Source organism: Alligator mississippiensis, chromosome 4 (assembly GCF_030867095.1).
Source record: "Alligator mississippiensis isolate rAllMis1 chromosome 4, rAllMis1, whole genome shotgun sequence".
Classification (NCBI taxonomy): Eukaryota; Metazoa; Chordata; order Crocodylia; family Alligatoridae; genus Alligator; species Alligator mississippiensis.
The window spans coordinates 231797310-231807631 of record NC_081827.1 but is presented as its reverse complement, the minus strand read 5'-3'; positions in this window follow the sequence as shown (position 1 = coordinate 231807631).

Below are 10322 nucleotides of genomic sequence, written 5' to 3'. Positions count from 1 at the left end.
TTCATTCTCATATGATTCTCATAATTTTATCAGTTTTATGGACTTAGGGGACTGAGGCATAGAGTAATTAAATGACTTGCCCAAGGTCTTACAGAAAGTTTGTAGCAGAGCCAAGAAGTAACCCAAACATCTATGGAGTCCCTATCCAGATTGAGACACTTACAATGTTTGCTCCACTTTTTAAATATTAGAACTAGATGAAATAAAAGACTCTGTGGAGGGCCACATTTCCACTTCCCTTTTAGCTCTGTATAAAGGAACACACTTAGGTGTACCCATTCTCCTTTAGTGCTCTGCCCACTTGCATGGGTAGAGGGCATAACCCCATAGAGCCTGCTCTCCCCCCTTCAGACCCTTACAGTGATATGGGTAGCCCAACAACTTCATAGTCCACCTTTGGGACATCTGAGCCAAAGGACAATTTTTTCCCAAGAAAGCAAGTTTTTTTTTTAAATAAACAAATTTGCCTTAGCTGTCCTCACTCCCCTTTTGATTCCTTGTGCTTGCAGACATCAAATATTTAATTAATTATTTTTACTGGTTTGATTGTTTGCAGTCAGCAGATTTCTAATTTGTATCAGAGCAGGAGCCATCTTAATCTCACCTGTGTGAGTATCTGTGAGAGGAGAGTTTGCACATTTTATCCAGTCTGAAAGTGAAAGCAATGCCATGAGATGCATCTGTTGAACCAAAATGAAGCAAGACAGTTCAGACTTTGAATAATTAATCTAAAATACAACAAAGTTTGCCATCAATATGTAGGAGAATTGCCAACAAGCCTTAGGAATGAATTATTTTAAAGAAATCCTAGTATTCCCTACAAAAAGTGTAATTTCATTGGGTAACATTTTAATTTGAATTATTCACTTACATTTTTGAAAACACAAAAATATGGTAGGATTGTAAACTTAAAGCCAGTGGATGTCTCTTAAATGAAGCGTGCACAAAAAGTCAGCAGGAGGAAGCATGTTATAGACTTTTCCTTCCACTCTCTGTACATCTTTCCTACCCAGTAGTTACACAAAGCTTGGCTATGCATATGTATCTGAATTATGTATTGATTTTGTGCTTCTCAACCAGCTTGGCTTTGGGGGGTATTCTACCACAGTAGGTACACTGAAAGGAGGATGGAGGCAATAATATAGTGGTATTAAGATCTCTTTCCACAACAAATTTTGAGTAGGAGTCTCTGCCCTACTCCACCCATAACTTTCTCGCTCAGATTCTCTTTCTTGCTCCTCACTGAGAACAGTAGGGAGCAGATTGTTTAGGACAGAATTCGATAGGCACAGATGTTACCACCTGCTGCATGATCCTGTCTTCTTACTGGCTTTTAAGAAAGACTCTTCATCTTTAAAAGTTTACTGGAGAGGGCAGGGACAGTGTCCCTTGGTATTACTTAGCACTTAAACAGCTGCTTTATTTTCTTTTTTACAGGTTGGCAACCAGACACTTATTGCAGTGATACCCTGTTTTCCAGAAAGCCCCTGAGTGTAGATGTGCCAACATGGGCTCTGGTTTTGCCACAGCTAATTCTTTTATTTCAAAAAGAGGAAATATCCTTGGACAAATCTGCTTTGTCAAGGTTGAAAACGTTCCACACCACAGATGGTGACCATAAGGTGCAAGTGAGTTTTCAGCTGAACCACTGACACTCTACCAATTTGCTTCACTGCTAAAGATTTTAAAACTATTTTTCCTTATGAGAAGCTGAGCAAGATACTTCCTTCCAAATGTCTCTTCCTCCTGTTAACTTCTCACTTCCATATTCATGGCACTCCTGCTGCTGTTAACACTACCATGCATAACACCTACGGCAAATTGTCCAGTTCCTGTTGCTTCTATGCCAGTTCCTTTTTATTTTTGAAAAATAATTCACTGAATGGAGGTGGAAGGGGCAGCAGACTCCTGCTATGGTCTACTATTACAGAAGATTTTCTCAGGTATTCTTCTAGATGATATCTCAGTGGTGCTATGAAAAGATGGGTTACAGGCTTTTCACAACTCTAGTTTAGTTAAAAAATAACCCATTGCTTTCAGCATATCTGATGTGTGGAGGTTAAAAAAGCCTGGTGTACAAGATATTCACTGGGGAGGTGGGGATTTTCCCAGAAAGTGTGAGGGGATTTTCAGCCCCTACTAACACTGTGTGAAAATTTCTCAAGTACTAGATAGAACATCAATAACAGCATGCAGTAAGTCGTAATATGCTCTTCTGATTCCTTATAACTTATTAGGGGTTTTGTGTTATTATCAGAGAACCCACCTGTGGTTGAAGGACTCAGTGGCTTTATCTAATTTTTCACTGGTGAAATCCCCCATTTCATTGTGAGAATTGAGTTACTGGCTTTGAGTATAGTCAGACTCATAGGCCTTTTCTTCTCTTCTTTCCTTGACTAATTCCAGACATAAAGTAAAATAAAGTTGAAGGGAATAGAAAAAGTTTGCTTTAGCTTCACAAATGTTTCTCTTTCTCATTGATGTGCTCCAGATACAACAATGTACGTTTGAAAAAAGAATAATACTCTCTGTCCCTTTGGCTAAGTACAGTAAAAAAGCCCAAGGCTGGATTGATTCAATCTTCTCAGGTTAGATTCAACTGATAAGCAAGTGAACAGACATTCACTTCTGATTCAAGAAATGCAGCCACATGCCTCCAGTGGTCCAGGCCAGAAGCCACGGGGTGTTGGAACATGCCTTCCTGCTTGGCTGGAGCAGACAACTTGGGCCCAAACCTGCTGGGTGTGGGAGGTAGGTGAAAAGCATCCTGGGATTCTTGGAGACCGTGGGTTAACTTGAATCTGAAGGGGATCTGGGACAGAAGTTCAATAAACCAATTTAATCGAAATCACTTAAGTCTGATACTATATCCATGCTTCCAGGTTTATCTTAAACCAGTTTTAGCTATTTTGAAAGCAGTTTATGTGCACTGAACTTTTGTTGTGTTACAAATTTGAACAGGTTTCCGATAACTTATACTGGTTTATGTGTATTTTCTATCCCTAGCCTGTGAGACTAATACAAGAAGTAAAAATGTATGCTCAGGTCTCCCCCTCACCACCAGCCCTGCCACTCCCACATTCCTCAAAGTGCACGTGTCTACATGTGCAAATGCTCTGGGGTGGGCTTACTCTAGAGGAATACCCACCCCGGGCTGGCATCTACATGTGTGGGGAAGCAGGAGCAGATTTGGTGCTCATGGCAGCAGTCTGCTCCCACCCCTCGGCTCTGCACTGGCTCCCTGTAGCAGCCAGGGGCTGGCAGGGAGCACTGGGCCAGGAGACAGTTATCTCCCAGTGGAGCCTGGGAGATTGCTCCCTGCTCCTGGGAGCTGCCTGCTGCTGGGGCAGGCTTGGCCACTGGAGTCCAGGCAGGGAGCTCCCAGCCCCTGCTCCATGATTGCGCTCCATAATTATATCTTATTCCTGGCACTCATAGAGGCATGGATCCCTGCAGCTGCCCCTTCCTAAGTGAAATCTGCCCTTCTCTCAAAGTCCCTGCCCAGGATCACCAAGCTTCTCCTCTCACACTATGGCTATTTTCAAACCTTTCCATTCACCCTTGCCTCTTTTTCTCCTTTTTTAAACAGCACTGCATCGAACTTCTCTCTCCTTTCCTCCTCTTCGTTGCTGTCATCTACTGTCCACTGTTCATAAGACTTCCTGATTTTGACTCTTGGTTCTTTCTTTTCCTCTCCTCCCAACTCATCCTTGTGACCTTAACTTTCCTTTAATGACCCATCTAACCCCTTGACCTGGTTTAATGCTATTCTCACAGGCTAATTTTCTTGAGTTGGTCTTCTCCAAGTCTTTCTCCTGATCTCTGTCTCTCCCCCTTTCCTAGCCATAACCTGCTGTCATTCAACGTTACCCATTAGTTCTCTACCTTTTCTGTCCTGTCATTCAGCCTTTCTATTTCTATCCAATCTATCAACATTGAGGACATGTTTTCCTCAGCTCCCTTTCCTTCACTGATATGGTTTGCCAGTCCTCTCCTGATTTACTTGCCTCATACTTTACCCCTTTGCTCTTCTCTTCCATTACAAAGTCTGGCCTGCCAACTCTGAGCCCTGGGCCATCCCCAGCGTCTACTGTCTCTACTTCCATCCTCACTTTGAGGAGTATCTCTGACAGAAATCCTGCGATCAATCTGACTTTCTCCTTTGTTCCTTCCCCCTTCCGTCCTGCAGTCTTCCAAGGTAAACAGCTTGTTTCCGCATACTTAATGCCCAGATTCCCTGATGACTCGTCATCACCTTGACTTAACTCTCACACTCTCCTTTCCTTCTCCTCCCACTTCTTTCTCCACACATATTTTACTGAGTTTCTCTAAGAAACAATTGACAAAATTATAGTGTGACCTTCCCTTTTCTTTCAGGTTGCCTTTCCTTCCTTCTTCCCATCCTTCAACTCTTTCTCTTCTATCACAGGTGCCTATGTTTCTCATCCTCTTGTCCTCTAATACTTCTATTTGCCCTGCCCATCCAATCCCATCCTTGTCTGCCTCATGCCCACTCTCATCTCCTCCTCTTGACCTCTCACTCCTCTCTGGTCTTTTTCTCTCAAGATAGAAGCTGGCTTCAGTATCTCCCTTCTTAAAAATCTGCTCTTTACCCTGCCTCCTCCTGGCTTCCTACTCCCTTACATCTCTCAGCTCAGTGAATGAATTGCTTAAAGTTGCTGTCTGAAGTTCCTGTCCTCCAGTTCACTCCTACACCCTGTGCAATCCATCTTTCCAGCCCTTGTACTGAAACGAAGCCCCTGTTTGCCAATGTCTCTAAAAACATCTTCCTAGGCAAAAAACAGAACCAATGCTACATTCTCTTCTTTTTTGACATATCATTTGCCTTTGCCTCAGTTTGCATGCTCTTCTTGAAACCTTATTCTTCTTTGGCTTCTGAAACTGTCTTCTCCAAGTTGCCTTCTAATTTATTATCAGTTCTTCATTGAAAAATCCTTCTCATTCCTCCTCCAGCCTTCCTTAGTACTCTGCAGACTCTCTTTTGGTTCCCTTTTCCTTCTACACCTTATCTGGGTGATCTCTTCTGCAAACACAAATTCAATTACCATCTCCATGTGACTAATTCTCAGGTCTACCTTTCCACTTCAGACCTGTTTCCTCAGTCCAAATTAAAATCTTGGCTTCTTTCTCTCCTGATCTCTTCTTATGAAGATCTGTTGGTCAACTCCAGCTCAGCGTAGTTCAAATAGGGTGCATCTACATGTGCAATTAGCACAAAGCAATAAACTCTGGTGCATATTGTGTACCTGGGCACCGCATTTGAACGTGCATCTGGGACAGCAGAACATTGAGCCAGGCTGGCAGGGGGCCCAACGGGTCAGCCTGCCAGCCCAGGGCTGCTCTGACCCGGCTCAATATGTTGCAGAGGGGCTGTCTGGGGCACAAGGGTGTTCCAGTGCACGGCTAGCCGACAGGCAGCCCCGCACTGAAGCAACCTTTTGCCTCAGCTAGCTGCCGGCTAGCTCTGCACTGAAGCACCCTCATGCTCCAGCCAGCCATGTCAGCATCTACAACACCACCACAGGGTAGTGCTTGTATTTACAAGTACTATCCTGCATCAGAGTTCATTAGTTTCCTGCAGCCTAATAGGGCCATATGTGTAGATGTTAAGACTTTACTGCAGAGCTAATTAGGCAGCTCCGCAGTAAACTTCTCATGTAGATTCACCCACAGAGTTCTTAATTTTCTCCCCCAAGGCTTTTCCTGTGGAAGTCACCCTCATCCTGTTTGCCACTCTGGTTGCTAACGTGGACGTTTTCTTTGACTTAAACTTTCTGAATCCTCACACCCTGGTTATTACTTCCTAATTCTTTCTGCATAACATCTCTAAGATATGACATTTCCTGCCCTCAGAAGATCTTGTCCAAGCTTTCATTATCTCATATCTCAATTATTGTAAGGTCGTTTCCTCTGGTTTTGACAAAGGTAGTCTTTGACCACTGACATCTCTCTGAAGTACATCAGCAAAGACCATTTTTTCAGGTCCACATTCAACTATATGACCCTTCTTTGTGCATCTCCCTTCTCTATTGTATCAAGCAGAAGCTGCTTGACTTCATCTTCAAGGCTCTTCATAGCTTATCCCTTCCCTGCCATCATTTCTCATTTAGTATCCAGAGGTCAACTCCAAATTCCCATTAGTCCCTAATGCCAGCCTCCCTTAACCAGCAATCACATTTCAGACATTTTCACCTTCAAGCTTTCATCTATGTTGTCTCCTCACATGTTGTTTCCTTTCAGTCTCCTTAAAGTTCATCTTTGCTGCTATACCTACAATATACCCACACTGATAGCAGCTATACTGCTGGTGTGTTGGTACCACTACCTATAACATGTCTTCTTATATATCCTTCTATCTATATCCAGCTATTCTTTCTTGTTCTCCAGTTGTTATCTTTTAGACTGTAAGGTCTTTGCAGCAAGGACCATTTGTTTGTCTTGTGTTTGTACTGTGCTTAGAACAAGATGGCCTTGTTTTATGACTTGGATAGGCACTACAGTGTTACTAAGTGATTGGACCCCATTGAATTTCTCAACTTGTTTATTTAAAAGGAAGGTAGAAATGATTTAAAATACTGTGTCTGAGTTCACCTTGTCCTCTCTGTTCTCAATATTTTTCAAGATACTTGCACTCTCGCTAGTCCAGCCTCAGGACTTGCAACATACACACAAATGTGGTCTGTTCACCTCTCACTTATACCATTGCAGCTTAATAGGGTTTCCAGTAGGGTTACACCATTGTAAAACTGGTATGAAAGGGAAATCAAACCCACCAAACTTTCAGTACAGGAGCACAATGAACGATCTCAGGCCTTCTCCTCCCCTTCTTGAAACAAAGGGGAGTTTTTCTATCAGCTTCAATGGGAACAGGATTAGGCTGTTTGTTCTGATTGTTGCCTTATGTTACTGCAGTTCCTTGTGAGTCCTTTGCTTGCCAAATGTTGAATTTCCTGCCAGACCACTGGTTTATTTTTAACACTTTGGGGACTTTCTCTTCATTCAAAGCCAAATGGACATGTTCAGGTTAGTGAAGGGAAGAAAGATGGCTTGGGTGAACATTGGAAAACAAGTAAGCACAGACCATAATGGTATCTCACTAGAGCTTGCCACTGATAAAGCTTTTGTATTCAATTTGCATCAAATATCTTCTTTCAAATTTCTTGTAAATATTACAATATTTATAATGATGTACTATAAATATAACAAATGTATAATATTGTAAATCAGCCCAAAAGAAGCATGATGAGGTTTGCTGTCTTGGGTGTACTTAGGAGAGATCATTTAGGACAATCACTATCATTTGAGAGCCAATAGCATATTATGGAGAATTCAAAAGTTTGGGTTGCCTGTGGTCTAGGCTTTACTACATGCTTTTGCAGATACAAGTCTTGATCCAGCAATGGCTGTCTTATGTAGACTGCATGCTTCGAATAGGAGTCAACTTCAGGGCTTTGCCTATAGCCATGTCCAGCCAGCATAGAAGTACACATTAAGAATGCTGCTGTGGCATGTATCTGTGACCATTTTGAAGATATTTATGCATGGTGGAAGAATGAAATCCATATTTACTACATGTTACTAAAATAATGTTAGTGCCATCTTTTGGACAAGATTTTAAGAAGCAGGTAATTCGGGAAATGCAAAGTTATGGGTCCACAGCAACCACAGTGGTTTGCTTACACATCTATTATGCTTAGGATGACTGTATTTTCAAAATAAAAAACTGGAACACTAGAAGAGCCACTGTTTAGGGCTGCAGAATAGTCATACAATATGCAAAAGTGCAGATTTTGTTAAATGTGTGCTGGTGCTACTACTTCCAGATTCTGACTCATCATAACTCTTGCATATTTCTCATGTGGAGGATTTTTTCCAGTAACTGAGTGATCTGAATGAGTTTATCATAAAACACTGAGCCAACATTCACTTTGAGTAAAAAACAGCTTTAATAACATCTATATTCATTCAGCTGTTTCTCTTTACTCCAAATACTGTTCATCATGTTGAACACTCAGGTCTTTTGGGCTATTGCTCCTGGTAAATGCAAAACCAATTACTTTTGGCATACGGATACGTATTCTTAGACACATATCCTTCAGTTATATTTTTTTTAAAAACCCAGCCCCTCCTTCCCCCCCCTCCCTTTGACTGATAAGGTAAAAACTGGAACATTTCAGGTGCTCTGAAAGTACTTTTCAGGACATGAGGACATAAAAAACACCTAGACTAGACCACTTATTTATATAGCTTGATTAAGATGCTACAGTTCTTTCACATTTCATTTTCTTGGCTTCATATTAAGGTACATGTATTTAGATGTATATGCAAGTCAAGATTCAAACAAACAGTACAGTAGGTTTATTTGAATGATTGCATCATCACAAGTCTGACAAATGCATTCACTGCATTTACAGCATCATCACACTGAGTGCATTTATTTGAACTTTCTAACATGTACATGGGATCACACATTCAGATAAACACAGCTGTGTTTATTTCAGATTGCACAACTCCAGATTGTATGTGTGTGTCTGGAGCCAGTGGACTGCACATGCATAGTACATGATTTTCAAACACTTATAACTTCCTTATTTGTTAACCAAATTCTTAAAAATATGTCTTATCAATATGTAAGGTTAGGATTGAGTAAAAAGGTGACGAGAGCCCTTTTCATTATATATTTTAACATAATATAAAATTTGCTGAAAAAAATGATTTGATAAAACTGTTCAAACAGTCCTATTTAAAATTAAAAGCCATATTCTGATCTGGATAGGCACATAAGACACAAGTCTTGATGTATAGCTCACCTGAATATATTTACACAGGAACTACCCTGTTAACTTCAATGGAGCTATTCCAGAATAACAATAAGGGCCTGATCTTGCCAAACCTTCAGCAAGCAAGTATCTTTGCTTATGTTAGTATTTCCATTGACATCATTATTTGCAGATTTGGGCATTAATATTGCTTAAACACCATTCCCTTTGGTGCAATACCCCCATTAAAATCAGTGCATTGTATATCATTTGGTAGTGACATAATGGTGGCACCATCACTCTTTTAAACAATCTTAGTGAAAACCAAAACCCTGATTCTGCAAAGATGCGAGTTTGGGTATACACTGAATTCAGAAGTATTACTAACATGCTTAAAGTTAAGGACGTGTGTAAATCTCTGCAGGATCAAGGGCAATGGTAAATGTTTTCAGTAAATATGCACACACATCTAAAGCAGGAACACTATTAACACTAAGGAGAGCTGTGCATATGCAGGATTTGGGTAATTAAAGAGCTGACAAGAGTAAAAATAGGCCATTTATGGACTTGTCTAGGCTTAAACAAATCTCCAAAAGGTCTAAATTGTGAAAAAGCTCATTTTTAAATATGCAGATAACTCATATTCATCCACAAACAGAAGGGTGGCTATTGCACTAACTACTCCCCTTCCCCTCCCCACCTAAAACCTTTTGATTTAATAACCAGGTTGAGGCATCTCAGACTTTTCAGTCTTAAGTCCCTGAAAACCAGGATTTTTAAGGGCTGTATCTCCTATGCTCTTGGCCTAACTTTGAATTCAGTTGAGCTGTGATTGTACAGATCCTGAGGAAAGGTCTTAGGTATTATCTTTAAATCCACCCCCTTTCCAAAATGGGGATCTGCCAAGGGCTGGTTCAACCATGCATGAGCAAAAGGAGCCTAAGAGTTGTTCTAAATTATGCATGGCTTCAAGCAGTGTCAAGCGACCAGTCCAGCAGCTGGAGATTATAGGAGCACAGCAAGGCACCACCCACACCTTGTACTGAACAAATTCAGTGGGGCTACAACTTGGCCAAGTAAGTACAAAGTTGCTAGAATAACAGTTAATTATGTCAACCTTTTCTATGTATGTTGAAGATCATAGGTATGGTTTCAACCTGAAATTCAGAAATCTCATTTGAGTTTTGATTCAAATATGGTGTTTGCTTAAAATAAAAAATGAGAGCTAATGTCAGGGCTGAAAACTCAGGAAAGTTAGAACCAATAAGGCATTTAGCTAAATTTGAAAGGTCACACGTTACTCCCACTTACGCTAAGTTAAACCTGGAGTTACTGAATTAACTTTAGTGATATTAGAATATGGCCCACAGAATGTCTTTCTTGCAGTCAGGAGGTGTGGTTGCAGCATATGTTGTCATCTAACAAGCTCAAGAAACCATTGTAGTGATAACGAAGTAGTGCAGGCTATCGCTAAGCATTCAGGGTCCCTGGTAGGGTTATATAACCTATACTGAGGCCCATGCTACTATGTCCATGTGTAAA